The sequence below is a fragment of the Cebus imitator genome, unplaced genomic scaffold (assembly GCF_001604975.1).
Source record: "Cebus imitator isolate Cc_AM_T3 unplaced genomic scaffold, Cebus_imitator-1.0 Scaffold160, whole genome shotgun sequence".
Classification (NCBI taxonomy): Eukaryota; Metazoa; Chordata; class Mammalia; order Primates; family Cebidae; genus Cebus; species Cebus imitator.
The window spans coordinates 483,421-499,858 of record NW_016107475.1 but is presented as its reverse complement, the minus strand read 5'-3'; the positions used below and the strand labels follow the sequence as shown (position 1 = coordinate 499,858).

General features: G+C 40.4%; 1 protein-coding gene and 1 non-coding gene across 2 annotated transcripts in view; one reads left to right on the top strand and one right to left on the bottom strand.

Moving 5' to 3' along the window:
• The window catches only part of SNX3 (sorting nexin 3), a 44,328-nt gene that overhangs the window by 24,836 nt on the left and 3,054 nt on the right, over positions 1–16,438 (bottom strand). The gene's annotated exons all lie outside the window — the stretch shown is intronic.
• Positions 1,996–2,099, top strand: LOC119473458. Its single transcript, XR_005202680.1, has one exon. It is a non-coding gene; the product is annotated as a small nucleolar RNA U13 (small nucleolar RNA).

Here is a 16,438-nt window from a genome sequence, read left to right as displayed (position 1 = left end):
TGAAGCCTCAATGGCTCAAGTAGCTATGCATAACCTTTGACCAGTCATTTCTGACCATTAAGATAAGCTAACAAACTGACTCGAGGTGACCCTTAGAAAACCTGGCTTAAACCAACAACAACAACAACAACAAACCACCAACATAACAAAAATAAAAAAAAAAATTGGTCAGTGCTATCATTACCTCATACTACAGACTTAACACAGGCAAGTCCCTAAAAAAATAAAGAGCAACAACCACCTCCCCTTGGGGGAGGGGCAGCAGGCAGTCTAACTCAGAGTCTCTACAATGTATTATCTATAATGTTCAGTTTAACAAAAAATTATGAGACATGCAAAGAAACTGGAAAGTGTAAGCCATAGACAAAAGGATAAAAAAATCAGTGGAAATGGTCTCTGGGAAGGTTTAGCTGTTCAACCATCCAGGATTTCCAAGCAGCTATCGATATGTTCAAATTAAAGGAAACCATGCTTAAAGAATTAAAAGAAAGCATGATGACAATGATTCAAAGAATAGAGAATCTCAACAAAAAGAGATTATAAAAAACCACTGAATTGCGCTTCTACAGCTGAAAAGTACAATAGCTGAAATGAAAAATTAACTGAAGGGGATCAACAGCAGATTCAAACTGGCAGACAAAAGCATCTGCAAACTTGAAGACAAACCAAGAAATTATCCATTCTGAAGAGCAGAAAGAAAGAAAAAAAATAAGAATGAACAGAGCTTCAGGGACCTGTCGGATACCATCAAGTCTATCAATCCACACGTAATGCGAGTCCCACAATGAGACAAAGAAACAATAAATAATGGCTGAAAACTTTAAAAATTTGACTAAACCCTTAATCTATACATCCAAGAACCTCAATGAACTCTAAGTAGGATAAACACCAAGAGATCTCCACCTAACAAACATTATAGTAAAACTGTTAAAAGCCAAAGAAAAGCAAAATGTTGGCTACAGTGGCAAGAGAAGTCTACTCATCACTACAGGGGACCATAATAAGATTAACAGTTGACTTCTCACCAGAAACAATGGAGACAAGGAACCAGTAGCATATTCAAAGTGCTCGAAAAAAGAAAAAGGGGAAAAAAAAAAAAAGAAAATCAACAAAGAATTTCCTATCCAGTGTGGGAGGCTGAATTCTAAGATGGTGCCTAAAACTGCCACCCCTTGGCATACACACCTCCCCTAGAATGTGAGTGAGGCCTATGAATGCAATGGATGTCACTTCCATAATTAGGTTACATTACATGGCAAAGGTGAAGGGATTTTACAGATGTTAATTAAACTCCCTAATCAGTTTGACTTTAACTTCACTGAGTTTTTTGTGAGTAGCCTTGACTTAATTAGGTGAGCCCCCTTAAAGGCGGGCTTTAGTCTTCCCCGAGACAAAAGACATTTTTCCATTGGCCTTTAAGAGGAAGACTACTCTAAACTCTACAACTCCAAGAAAATTAATACTGCCCACAACTATGTAAGCCTGGAAGAGAACTCCCCGGACTCAGATGAAACCACAACCTTGACCAACCTCCTTGATTGCAGGGATTGTGGGACCCTGAGCCAAACAAGCCATATTCAGACTTACAGAACTTGTGAGATAATATTTGGTGGTGTTTAATTAATTTAAAACTCCACTTATTTATTTAAAAAAAATTTTTTTTTAAAGAGACAGTTGTATCTTGCTTATTTCCCAGGCAGGAGTGCAGGCTATTTACAGGCATGATCATTGCACACTGTAGCCACCTCAAACTCCTGGGCTAAAGTGATTCTCTTGTCTTAACCTCCTGTGTAGTGGGACTATAGGCACACACCACTGCATCTGGCTGGGGGTATTTTAAGGGCTACAATTGTGGTAATTTTTAATTCAGCAATGAAAAACTAACACATCCAACAGAACTATCCTTCAAAAATAAAAATATAAGACATTCCTAGACAAAAAAAGACAGCAGGCCTTCCTAGTTAGCAGATCTGACTTAGGAGAAATACAAAAGAAATCCTTCTGCAGTTCATAAGCATGACGATTGGGTTTTCATGCTCATGTGTACGATGTGCCTCCTTCAGACCTTGTTATGACTTCAGCACATTAACCATCTGATGGGAACCTTAGAAAAAGAAAAAAGAAATACTAAAGCCAGCCCTTCAGGCTGAAAAAAATGATACCAGATGGTAAATGAAATCCACATAAAGAGCTAGGAGTGGTGGCTGACACCTGTAATCCCAACATTTTAAGTGGCAGAGGGGCGGGGTGTGGATCAACTGAGGTTGATAATTCAAGACAAGCCTAGCCAACATGGTGAAATCTCATCTCTACTATAAATACAAAAATCAGCCAGGTGTTGTGGTACACACCTGTAATCCCAGCTACCTGGAAGGCTGAGGCACAAGATCACTTGAGCCCAGGAGGTGAAGGTTGCAGAGAGCTGATATCATGCACTGCATTCCAGCCTGGGTGAGAATGAGACTCTGCCTCAAAAAACCAACGCCAACACAGGTTAAAAGTGAAAGGACAGAAAATTACATGCTCTGCAAATACCCACAAGAAAATTGGACTGGCTACATTAATATCGGATAAAGGAGACTATAAAACACAATAGATGAGTAAGGATTGAGGATTCCTGGCAAAAAGTCATAGAAACGGCCGGGCGTGGTGGCTCACGCCTGTAATCCAAGCACTTTGGAGGCCAAGGCGGGCGGATCACCTGAGGTTGGGAGTTCAAGACCAGCCTGACCAACATGTTGAAACCCCCACTTAAAAAAAAAAAAAAAAAAAAAGTCATAGAAACTACTTTTTGCCTTGCTTTGATAGTTTGAAAGCAAAGAAACTGCCCTCTCCAGTTTCCTTTTTCTTTTTGAGATGGGGGTCTCACTCTGCCACCCAGGGTATAGAGTGCAGCAGTACAATTCTGGTTTACTGCAGCCTCGACCTCCTGGGCTCAAACAATCCTCCCAACCTCAGCCTCCCAAGTAGCTGGGACTATAGGTGGACACCACCATACCTAGCTAATTTTTGTATTTTTTTGTAAAGAGAAGGGTCTCATTATGTTACCCAAGCTGGTTTTTAACACTTGATCCTCCTGCTTTGGCCTCCCAAAGTGCTGGAATTACAAGAGACAGCCACTGTACCTGGCCCCTCCACACTATTTACTTCTATATTTATTATTGTGGTAAAATACACATAATATAAAATTATCATTTTAAGCATTTTTAAGTGTACAGAGTTCTGCAGCATTAAGTAAATCCATATTCATACTGTTATCCAAACATCACCACCATCAATCTCTAGAATATCCACATCTAAAATAATATATTCTATAAGGACATAAGGAATTTTTTTTTCTCTGTTGCTGGGTGGGAGTCCAGCAGTACAATCTCAGCTGACTGCAACCTCCACCTCTTGGGTTCAAGCAATTCTGCCTCAGCCTTCTGAGTAGCTGGAACTACAGGCATGCAACACCACACCCAGCTAACATTTTGTATTTTTAGTAGCAATGGGGTTTCACCATGGTGTCAATCTGGTCTCCAACTCCTGACCTCAAATAAACCACCTGCCTCAGCCTCCTAAAGTGCTGGGATTACAAGTGTGAGCCACTGTGCCCGGCCATGAATACAAGTAAGAATTTTAAGTTCTGGGATACATGTGTACAATGTGCAGGTTACACAGGTATACATGTGCCATGGTGGTTTGTTGCACCTATCAACCCGTCACCTAGGTTTTAAGCCCCACATGCATTAGATATTTGTCCTAGTGCTCTCCCTCCTCTTGCCCCCCACCCCCAAACCAGGCCCCAGTGTGTGATGTTCCCTTTCCGGTGTCCATGTGATCTCACTGTTCAACTCCCGCTAATGAGGGAAAATATGTGGTGTTTGGTTTTCTGTTCCTGTTAGTTTGCTGAAGATGAAGGTTTCTAGTTTCATCCATGTCCCGGCAAAGGACATGAATTCATTCTTTTTTATGGCTGCATAGTATTCCATGGGATATATGTGCCATATTTTCTTCATCCAGTCTATCATTGATGGGTATTTGGGTTGGTTCCAAGTCTTTGCTATTGTAAATAGTCTTGCAATAAACATACATATGCATGGCATGTGTCTTTATAGTAGAATGATTTCTAATCCTTTGGGTATATACCCAGTAATGGGATTGCTGGGTCGAATGGTATCTCTGGTTCTAGATCCTTGAGGAATCACCACACTGTCTTCCGCAATGTTTGAACTAGTTTACACTCCCACCGACAATGTAAAAGCATTCCTATTTCTCCACATCCTCTCAAGCACCTGTTGTTTCCTGACTTTTTTTTTTAAGGTGGCGTCTTGCTCTGTTGCCCAGGCTGGAGTGCAGTGGTACGATCTTGGCTCACTGCAATCTCCACCTCCTGGGTTCAAGTGATTCTCCTGCCTCAGCCTCCCTAGTAGCTGGGACTATAGGCGCCCACCATCATGCCCGGCTAATTTTTGTATTTTTTGTAGAGATGAGGTTTCACCATATTGGCAAGGCTGGTCTTAACTCCTGACCCTATGATCTGCCCCCTTAGCCTCCCAAAGTGCTGGGATTACAGGCATGAGCCACTTAATGACCGCCATTCTAACTAGTGTGAGATGGTATCTCATTGTGGTTTTTATTTGCATTTCTCTAATGACCAGTGAGGATGAGATTTTTTTCATGTTTGTTGGCTGCATAAATGTCTTCTTTTGAGAAGTATCTATTCATATCCTTTGCCCACTTTTTGATTGGGTTTTTTTCTTGTAAATTTAAGTTTCTTGTAGATTCTGGATATCAGCCCTCGGTCAGATGGATAGACTGCAAAAATTTTCTCCCATTCTGTAGGCCACCTGTCCACTCTGATGATAGTTTCTTTTGCTGTGCAAAAGCTCTTTAATTAGATCCCATTTGTCAATTTTGGCTTTTGCTAAAATTGGTTTCGGTGTTCTAGTCATGAAGTCTTTGCCCATGCCTATGTTCTGAATGGTACTAGGTCCTCTTCTACGGTTTTTATCGTTTTAGGTTTTACATTTAAGTCTTTAATCCATCTTAATTTTTGTATAAGGTGTAAGGAAGGGGTCCAGTTTCAGTCTTCTGCATATGGCTAGCCAGTTTCCCCAGCACCATTTATTAAATAGGGAATCCTTTCCCCATTGCTTTTGTCAGGATTGTCAAGAATGAGATAGATGTAGATGTGTGGTGTTATTTCTGAGGCCTCTAAGTAAGAAATTCTTAAAAATGCTACGAGAGGTCCCTTTTTTTTTTTTTTTTTTTTTTTTTTTTTTTGAGAGAGGGTCTTACTCTGTCGCCCTGGCTGGACTGGAGTGGTGCTACCTCGGCTCACTGCAACCTCTGCCTCCTAGGTGCAAGTGAGTCTCCTGCCTCAGCCTCCCAAGTAGCCAGGATTACAGGTGCATACCACCACACCTGGGTAATTTTTTTTTGTAATTTTTAGTAGAGACAAGGTTTCACCACATTGGACAGCCTGGTCTCAAACTCCCTATCTCTGGTAATCCACCACCTCAGCCTCCCAAAGTGCTGGGATTATAGGCGTGAGACACTGAGCCTGGCCTTTATTTTTTTTTCCTTAAAATTGTTTTTATATTTTAATTTTTTTTTTTTTAACCTAGGAACACAAACTCAGTACAGAATAGAATGTTTTCTCAGCATTTTTTTTTTTAAGAGATAGGGTTTGCTCTGTTGCCCAGGCTGGAGTGCAGTGGCAAGATAATAACTCAGTGCAGATTCTAATTCCTAGTCTCAAATGATCCTCCCACTTCAGCCTCCCAAGTAGCTAAGACTACAGGCGCAAGTCCACACTGGACTAGCTTTTGGCAAGAGGAATCAGGGAAGATCATCAGAATTCAGCATGGGAGAAGAGCAGGTAGACTTTCTTAGCTATAGCATAAAGCATGGTCAGGATGTGATATGGTTTGACTCTGTGTCCCTACCCAAATCTCATCTCGAATTATAATCCCCACACATAACCCCCCAGGTGACTGGATCATGGGGGTGGTTCTGCCATGCTCTTCTCATGATACTGAGTGAGTTCTCACCAGAGCTGATGGCTTTATAAGGGGCTTTCTGCTTCACTTTCTCTCTTTCCAGCTGCCTTGTGAAGCAGGTCCTTGCTTCTTCTTTGCCTTCCACCATACTTCTAAGTTTCCTGATGCCTCCCTAGCTATGCAGAACTGTAAGTCAATTAAACCTCTTTCCTTTATAAATTATCCAGTCTTGGGTGGTATATTTATAGCAGTGTGAAAATGGACTAATACAGGAGGAAATAGAAAGGACTATTGCCAAGAGAATGAAAAAGCAGTCTATATCTATGATCTATTTTTTGGGTGTGTGACCAGGTCTCACTCTGTTGCCTATATTGTGGTGCAGTGGGCATGACCACAGCTTACTGCAGCCTTGAACTCTTGGTCTTAAGTTATCCTCCTATCTCAGCCTCCCAAGTAGTTGGTACAACAAGTCAATGCCATCACACCCAGCTAATTAAAAAAAAAAAAAAAAAAAATTAAGTCTCACTATGTTTCCCAGGCTGGTCTTGAATGCCTGGACTCAAGTGATCTTCCCACCTTAGCCTCCCAAAGTGCTAGGATTATAGCCATAATCCACCATGCCCAGCCTATCATCTGTTTTAACTAGAAATAAGAGTAATTACAGTTTGTAAGGAAATGCAGTAGAATAAACTATATCATAGAAAACACAGAGTGAAAGTGCCTACCATACTGCCTGAACATATAGATGCTTAAAACAAATTATGGCTGGGCGCAGTGGCACACACCTGTAATCACACCTGCAAAGCACTTTGGGAGGCAGAGGCAGGAGGACTATTTGAGCTTAGGAGTTCAAAACCAGCCTGGGCAAAACAGCGAGACCCTGTCTCTATTAAAAAATAAAATAACAATTTCAAAACCAAATTATACATTATATGTAAAATTATAAATAAAAATTGAGAAAAATGTTTGAGTCAGAGAGTAACAAGGAATCACTCCAGTATTATTACTGTTGATTCTGGCAGATCACTGACAACATCAGATGCTGGCAGTAAAGGACAGAAAAGACAGGTGCTTCCCCTACCTAGAACATTACTGGCCAACTTTTTGCCCTCACACATTCCTGGCCCCTCAGGGCAGACTTGGGTTCCCACTACATATTATGCATATTTGATGAATTTACCTCTCTCCACTATCCTTACCACCACTCTGGAAGCTTCCAAAGGCTAGGCATATTTTTTTCATCTCTTACCCAAGTATCTAGCCATGTTTCGCATACAACAGACAGTTCATAAATGTTCATTTATTGGACAGTTCTGGGGAAAACTTATCAGAGAAATCTAGCCCTGTTTCAGGCTGGTGTGAACTTACTGAATGCAGCAGCCCTGTGTTATTAAACTTAGCATTCCAAGTACTCAATAAAGCAACTGACCCATAGGAGCTAGTCAAAGTTAACAACTCTAAAAAGAAATTTAGTTAGAAAAAAACAATTGATCAGATGTCTTGAAGGAAGGAAACTGAGCAAACAGATTATAGATAAGAATCATATCCTCATGTCTAAACAAAAAAGCTCTAAAACTGCAATTTATCCCAACTTAAGTATATCAACATAATGTGCCCTTCTAAATTAAGACAAAAATTCTATCAATTTACTATGTTTTCCTATTTAGACTTGGTATCACAGTTTCTTAATTTTCAACTTACTTCCTTCTTTTTTTTTTTTTTTTTGGACAGGGTCTCACTTTGTCACCCAGGCTGGAGTGGAGCGGTACCATTATAGCTCACTGCAGCCTCAACCTCCGGGGCTTAAAAGATTCTCCCACCTCAACCTCCTGAGTAGCTGGGACTACAGGTGTGCAGTACCACACCCAGCTTTCAGATAGATAGATAAACAGATAAACAGATAGATAGATAGAGTTTGTAGAAAGGACTTAATCCCTTTCTATAAACTTTTTACAAGCTGAAGATATTAAAATTACCTATGTTAATAGTTTAACCAATACAAATTTAAATATTATTAAAAATTATTTATACAATGGCATATCGCCATATTATATAGGGAGTTAACAAGTAAAAACACAAAACATTAAGCCAGGTGTAATGGCTCACATCTGTAGTACCAGCTACTCAGGAGGCTGAAGCAGATAAGAGGATCGCTTGAGCTCAAGAGTTCAAGACCAACCTGGGCAATACAGTGAGATTCCATCTTTTAAAAAAACACACAAGCACTTTGAAGGCCAAGGCGGGCGATCACCTGAGGTCGGGAGTTCAAGACCAGCCTGACCAACATGGTAAAATCCCATCTTTAAACACACACACACACAAAACCCCACAAACCATTAAATAATACTACTGTACAAGAAATTAATTAATTCTGGCTAGAAAATATCTAAACCATGACCCTGACTAGAACTGACTGCAATCAGTTTTGTTTGGCATCATCTCCAGTTTTGCCACTGGTTTGCTGACCGACCCTAAACCACTATGAACCTGCTGCCCACTAGTTTATCAGTACCAGCTCTCTCTCCTTTATGTGGGTATTCAAAGGAGTTTACATAAAAGGCTTCAAGTAAGAAAATAAACTCAAAAGTTGAAAATCCTTGTGCCTGGCCTTAATATTATCAGTGGGATAACAACACAAAGTTACAATTTCTGGGCCTTTAGGAGGAAAGAATAGTATCTAATATTTTATTCAGCACCCAGCAATAGGGCTATGCATTAAGATCCTATTATTTGATGACTGTGCAGTGTTATATTTAACTACTATTTCCTCAGTTGTTTACTATTGGCTTCCTAAATGAATGTATTTTCCATAGCTTCATGATATTTTTTAGGGTTTTATTTCATTTAAGATGGGGTTTTGCTCTGTCACAAAGGCTGGAATGCACTGGTGTGATCTTGGCTCACTGCAACCTCAGCCTCCACGGTTCAAGTGATCCTCCCATCTCAGTCCCAAGTAGCTAGGATTACAAGGGCACACCACTACATCTGGCTTTTTTATATTTTTAGTAGAGACAGGGTTTTGCCATGTTGGCCGGGCTGGTCTTGAACTCCTGACTTCAAGTGATCCACCCACCTCAGCCTCCCAAAGTGCTGAAATCACAGGAGTCAGCCACCATGTCCGGTCTCATGTTTTGATAACCGATTCTCTAGGTGCCTTTTGATTTCCATTATTTCAATGTTACATGAGCAAACTCTAGACATAAATTCGCAAACTTGTTCTTAAAGGGCAAGATAGTAAAGAAGACTATTTCAACTACTTAATTCTGCCCTTGTAGTATAAAAGTGATCTTAGATAATATGGAAAGAAATGAATATGCCATGTTCCAATAAAACTTTATTTATAAAAACAGGTAAGCCCACAGTTTGCCAACCCCAGCTGTACCTATAACCCTTAGTGTTCTATGAATGTCCTCAGTTATATACCATGGGGGAATCTTTGGGTGTAAACTTAAGACAAGACCTGGTAATATACATATATACATGCCTGGCTGACAAGTTTTTTCTCTCCATTTCCACTTGAAGATAACCAGTAAAGTCAAGACAAGAAAGGAGTGAGATACCAAGACCAGACACAAGGAGGGGCTTTCAGACTTCTCTATTTCTCAATATGGATGAGCCTTACTATGCAACAGAGAAGTTAATCCCACAAGGGCAGGACTAGAAAAATAGAAAGCAAACAAACTATACGTGGCAGGTGCTGAAATAACTTTAGAAAAGCCAAAAGAAATGCTCTATCAGTGATAAAATCAAGGTTTACAGAACAAAGAATTATCAAATGACCATTCCAATACAGCTGGACACAAAGAAACTTTGCAAAATTATCACAAGTCTTTCTGTGATTCTCTGCTAAAAGAAAATGACCTTCATTTATTTTGGTGGCTCAAAGTATATACTCCATGATTCAATATCAGCAACTACAATGCTGGTCCTAAGTAAAACCAATATAGTTTGGTTTTTTTTTGTTTTGTTTTTGTTTTTAAGATGGAGTCTTGCTCTGTTGCCCAGGCTAGAGTACAGTGGTGCAGTCTTGGCTCACTGTAATCTCCACCTCCCGGGTTCAAGCGATTTTCCTGCCTTAGCTTTCTGAGTAGCTGGGATTACACCTGCCTGCTACCACACCTGGCTGATTTTTTGTATTTTTAGCAGAGACGGGGTTTCACCATGTTGGCCAGGCTGGTCTTGAACTCCTAGTCTCGTGATCTGCCCGCCTTGGCCTCCCAAAGTGCTGGGATTACAGGCGTGAGCCACTGCGCCCAGCAAAACCAATACAGTTTTAAGCAGCAGTTTTTTTAAGGGAAAAAAAAAAAAAGGTTAATCAACTATTTTTAGAATCTCTAGCCCAATCTCAAGGTATGCCCCTAACAGATATGCCATGTCTTCATGCTTGCCTTTTTTCTCGAATTATCAAAATTAATTATCATGAAAGAATCAAAACTTATTCACACTTAAGACTTCTAAACTAATGAGAGTACAATTTTATTTCTTGCAAATCAAATGAACTTACTCTAAACTGAAATTCCAGGCATCAGCAGAAAAAGGAAATTCTTAAATGATCACAGTGTAGTTTAAAGCCATATCCTAGAAGGGCCAACCACAACCATCTGTTAATGTAGCAAAGCATAGTGTCTACTCTTCCCTTCTTCACATGGCCGCCTAAATTTCCCAGCTTCCTTTGTAGCTAAGTACGGCAATGGGGCAGAAACAGAAATAATACAACTTCCTGGCTGAGTCCTTCAAGGGCACAAATAAACCTTCCCTTTGGCTAGCATGTGCATATGATATTAGAAGCTGATAGTCAAGCTACAATACTAACCCTGGACTGTGCCTGAAACCTTTCCATGTGGAAAAACAAACAAAAAATTCTCTTCTTTATCTGAGAACAGCACAAACTCTATACTAATTGGTAAAACCTTTCTGGCAAGCTATAGCAAACGTCACATTTTACTAACACATCCAAATTCCTAGGTTGCGAGTTAAATATTTCCTTAAAGAAGTAGTGGCTAGGCACAGTGACTCACGCCTGTATTTTGGAAGGCTGAGGTGGGCAGATCACTTGAGGCCAGGAAGAAGTTTGAGACCAGCCTGGGTAACATACTGAAATCCTATCTCTACTAAAAATACAAAAATTAGCTGGGCGTGGTGGTGCACAACCTGTATAGTCCCAGCTACCTGGGAGGCTGAAGCACAAGAATTGCTTGAACCAGGGAGGCAGAGGCTGCAGTGTGCTGAGATTGCACCATTGCACTCCAGCCTGGGCGGCAGAGTGAGATTCTGTCTCAAAAAAAAAAAAAAAAAGAGAAAAAGTAGAACTTTGGTTGAAGGCTTTGCAAGTTCCAGTTTCCTGTGCAGGGTTTGAGGAAGGGACGGCAGGCACCACATCCAGCCTTCCTAACAGGCACCTACAGCAAGAAGCCCCTGAAACAGCCCAAGAAACAGGCCAAGGAGATGTATGAGGAAGACAAGAATTTCAAGCAGAAACAAAAAGAGGAGCAGAAAAAACCTGAGGAGCTAAAAGCAAAGGCCAGAGGGAAGGGTTCCCTGGACAGGTAGAATAAAGAAATCTGGCAAAAGTCTATGGCCATTCTACCCTGAATGCACCCAATTGTTCATCTCATCTCAAAAGCTAAGCAGGGTTAAGCCTGGTTAGTACTTGGATGGGAGAAATCTGGAAAACAAGAACCAAAACCAAAAAACAAACCACTGTGCCCGAGGCAGTGATGACCCTTGATCCCATTCCTATTTAAATATCTGTATTTCCTGCCATAAGGTCTTCTGCTTCCACTATAGGAAGCAAAGGATGAAATGTCTTGGAGCTTGTTACACATTTAAGAACAAACTTTTTTTTTTAAAGACAGTCTCGCTGCCATCCAGGATGGAGTGCAGTGGTGCAATCTCGATTCACCACAACCTCTGCCTCCAGGGTTCAAGCAATCCTTGTGCGCCTCAGCCTCCTGAGTAGCTGGGATTACAGGCATGCACCACCACACTGGCTAATTTTTGTATTTTAGTAGATATAGGATGTTACCATGTTAGCAAGGCTGGTCTCGAACTCCTGATCTCAGGTGATCCACCCACCTCAGCCTCTCAAAGTGCTGGGATTATAGGCATGAGCCACGGCACCCATCCCTAAGAATAAACTGGAAAAAAAAATAGCAGTTCAAAGATTTTCTTGGACACCATCTTTCTTAACTGATGTTCAAGAAACTGCTGGCTGTGTTTACATGAAAACAGCATAACATGATACAAACATCAAAGTATCTAATAATAAAAGTCTAGTGCTTTTTCGAAGGCGTGCAGTAAGCATGATGATGAAAGTGAACAAGAGAGGAAAATTATTACATGTGATCACCAGCATAGCTCAAAGCATTGCTTAGATTTTCCTTTAAAGGTGTAGCGTGACAATATTTATAAAGATTCCTTTTTTGAGACATGCTTGATGGCATGCAACAGTAATCCCAGCTACTTGGCTGAGGTGGGAGGCTCACTTTAACCGGGCATAATGACGTGCTCCTGAAGTCCCAATTATAGCAAGACCTTGTCTCCAAAAAATTCCTAAATACAATATATATATATATATATATATATATATATTTTTTTTTTTTTGTCTTTTTTAACTTCCGGCTTACTTTCATGATTATTATATAGGAATATAGACATGGATGATGCAAGGCAGGGTAAAAAGATCTGGCTTGACTGAAAGTAGTATCTCCCCTTCCTCCCAAAAACCCAAGCTGTAGAGATGGTATGCTTTCAGCTAATATTTAAATGCCTCCCCTCCAAAAAGTTTTCTATCTTTGACAAATGTCACTGGTTTTCCTCTCTGTTGCCAAGATCTGCTATTCATTTTATGTTTTACTATTTTAAAATCTGTTTTTTTTAACCCCATCAGAGCTATCAACCACTGTGGTTCTATGTATATTTCTCCTCCTTTTCTACTCTTTATCTCAGTGAGACAGAGAGCATGATAAACAGCAGGAGAAATCCTTGCTGCATATGGTTTCAAAGGCTCTTCAGGTGATCTGAATGTTCTGTGAGGGCTCTGGGCAACCATGGTGACCTTGTCTGAGAGACGCCTAGGCAACATGGAGAAATCCCGTCTCTACAAATACAAAAAAATTAGCCAGACATACTGACTTGCTCCTGTAGCCCCAATTACTCAGGAGGCGAAGGTGGAAGGATGGCCTGAGCCCAGGAGGTTGAGGCTGCAGTGGGCCAAGATTGTACGACTGTGTACTCTAGCTTGGGCAACAAAGTGAGACCCTATCTCAAAAAAAAAAAGTATGGGCTCTGAAGGTCAGAAAATCTAGATTCAAATCCCAGTTTTACCATTTAATAGCTGTGATCTTGGGCAAGTTAACTTTTCTACACTTCATTTACTTTTAAGTGTCCATTATGTGCCAAGCAGTGTTGGATATAGAATAAGGGTGATTATGACAGTCTCTCTCCTCTAAGAGCTTATAATGGGAGATATAGGAGCTTACAGGAAACCAAAGACAAGCAAAAGAATTTAATCCTAACAAAACTACTAGGGCACACAGGAAGGAAATCTGGTCCAGAGTCAAGGGATCAGCAAAATCTCTAAAAAGGGGACATTAAGGCTGAGTCCGGCAGGATAAGTGATAGTAACCAGATGAGGCTGTTAAGGAAGCCTGTTCTTAAAAGAGGAGGAAGTGTGTGCAAAGGCCTGGATACAAAAGAACTCAGCTTAATTGGGAGATACCAGTTCAGGACTAGAGCATAACATGAGAAAAGGACAAGAGATGAGGATCAGCTGGGACTTAAGCTTCTACATCTGCAAAACAGGAGTATTACCTACTCTGCTTGGTTTTCTCAAGATTAAATTTTATAGATACACCACAGTGCCCTGCACGTAACACATACTCAAGTGATATATGTCTTCACAAAACAGACAGAGTCCCTAAAAACTCAATATAACAGGGCTACTTTAAAATTGCCACTGTCTTCATCCCCCTCTCTCAATTTTCTTAAGGGATGGATTAGATAAGAATGGAATCTTCACAGCTAATAACATGCTTCTCCTTGATGGAGATCCTGGAAAAGTCAGCTGTAGCTGGCAGCAACATGTTTAACAGACAACATCTCATTGGCAAACTGATAGAGCCACATAGATTCCACAGATGTCCTTTGGCATCAAAATGCCCTGATTTTTTCTTGTTTTTTTTTTTTTTTTTTTTTAAGAGACAGGGTCTTGCTCTTTCACCCAGGCTACAGTGTGGCAGTGTGATCATGACTCACTGCAGCCTTGACCTCCTGGGCTCAAGATATCCCACTTCAGCCTCCAACACAGCTGGGACTACGGGCATGCACCACCACACCTGGCTAATTTTAAAATTTTTTAGTAGAGACAGAGTCTCACTGTGTTGCCCAGGCTGTTATATTATGCCTGAGCTCAAGTAGTCCTCCCACCATGGCCTCCCAAAAGGGCTGGGATTATATATAGGAGTCACCGCACCTGACCCCCTGATTCTTTAAAATACTATTAATATTTTAGCCCTTCAATAATACATATTTATAATTCCTAAAAATAAGTCTAAGATTTTAAAATTTCTCAGCTTCTAATCTGGGTATTAATGACTCCCAATTTAAGATATAGATGATTGACCCAGAGGAAAAAACATATACAAGTTTAGAACGGCAAACATTGTTAAGATGCTACATTTATTTAGCATCATGTCAAAATTTTTATCAGCCAACTTTACTATTCAGCTTTATGCTTTAATAAAGCTCAACTTTAAAAGGTTATTTGGGCCAGGCGTGGTGGCTCATGCCTATAATCCTAGCAGTTTGGGAGGCTGAGGTGGGAGTATCACTTGAGGCCAGGAGTTCAAGAGCAGCCCTGGCAACTAGTGGGATCTAGTCTCTACAAATAATTTAAAAATTAGCTAGGTGTGGAGGTGTGTGCCTGTGGTCCCAGCTACTAGAGAGGCTGAGGTTGTGCAGTGAGCTGTGATTGCACCACTGCACTCCCAGCTGATAGAGGGAGAACCTCTCTCGAAAAAATAAATAAATACATACACAAAGGTTACTTGGTTAAGTACTAAATAAGACAGATTCTTTTTTTTTTTTTTTTTTTTTTTAAAAGACGGGGTTTCACCATGTTGGTCAGGCTGATCCTGAACTCCTGACCTCAGGTGATCCGCCTGCCTTGGTCTCCAAAGTGCTTGGATTACAGGCGTGAGCCACTACACCCAGCCAACGGCTTCTTTTTATACCATGCTTGCTTAATGGAGGTATACTTCCATGACAAGTAGGTCTCTTGATTAGAAAATCTAACAATTTTAGTAACCCAACTACACATTAACACACAGAAAATGTAGTTGATCACTGACATTTAATTTAGAAAATGTATCTTTAGAAAGAGCTAAATTTTGCATGCTTATTATGTGCCAGGCACTGTGCTAGAAAGATTCATGTGCCTTATTCCAGTTAGTCCTAAGAGGTGGGTACTATTATTAGCATACCTATTTCACAGTGGGGAAGTAGAGCTTTGATTTTGTACCTTACCCAGCTAGGAAATGTTAATTCTATTCTTCGAACTGAGGACTATGTCAGAGCTCAAGAAAGATTCTAATTCCATTCCTGTTCAAAACAGTGTTCTCCAGGTAAAATAGATCTTGATTAATTAAAAAATCTCCAGAATAGTAAAGTCACATTATAGCACAGACTTCATAAACAGTGACTGAATTTTACTTTCAGCCTTCTCTTTAATATGCCTAAATAATTCTAGGCCTTGAGCTTTCCTAAACCTTTAATCATTTATGGTGCTCTCCGCTGTACCTACCCATTAGAACAATTTTTAAAAACGTTAACACTGTGTAATTATTTTCAAAAGCCCAGAGATACTAATCAAGTGATCCTAATAGTCTTAAACACTATCCTCAAACCAAAAGATAAACGGAGATTGAGAAACTTTCATTCTAAAGTGCCACCATCCAGATAAAATTGCCCTGTGAATTAGAGTAATTTCAATCACATCCTGTAAAACTGAAAATTTTTCTCAAGACCAGAATTAGAGAGTAACTGTAAGACAAAGGCCCAATTTCTAAAACATAAAATGGCTTTTCACATAGCAAATTCAATAGCAAAAGGTAGTCAGTAGGGGTTAAGGAGAGCAGCAACAGTTTAGAGAATAAAAATAAAATTGCAGGGCTAGGTGAGGTGGTTCATGCCTGTAATTCCAATACTTTGGGAGGCCAAGAGGGGAGGATCACTTGAGGCCAGGAGTTCAAGACCATCCTGGGCAACATAGCAAGTCTCATTTGACAAAAAACAAAAAAATTTAGTCAGGCATAGTAGCACCCTGTAGTCCCAGCTACTTGGGAGGCTTAGGTGAGAGGATCACTTGAGCCCTGGAGTTTGAGACTGCAGTGAGCCACAATCATGTCACTGCATTCCAGCCTGGGCTCTGTAAGTGAGACCCTGTATCAAGT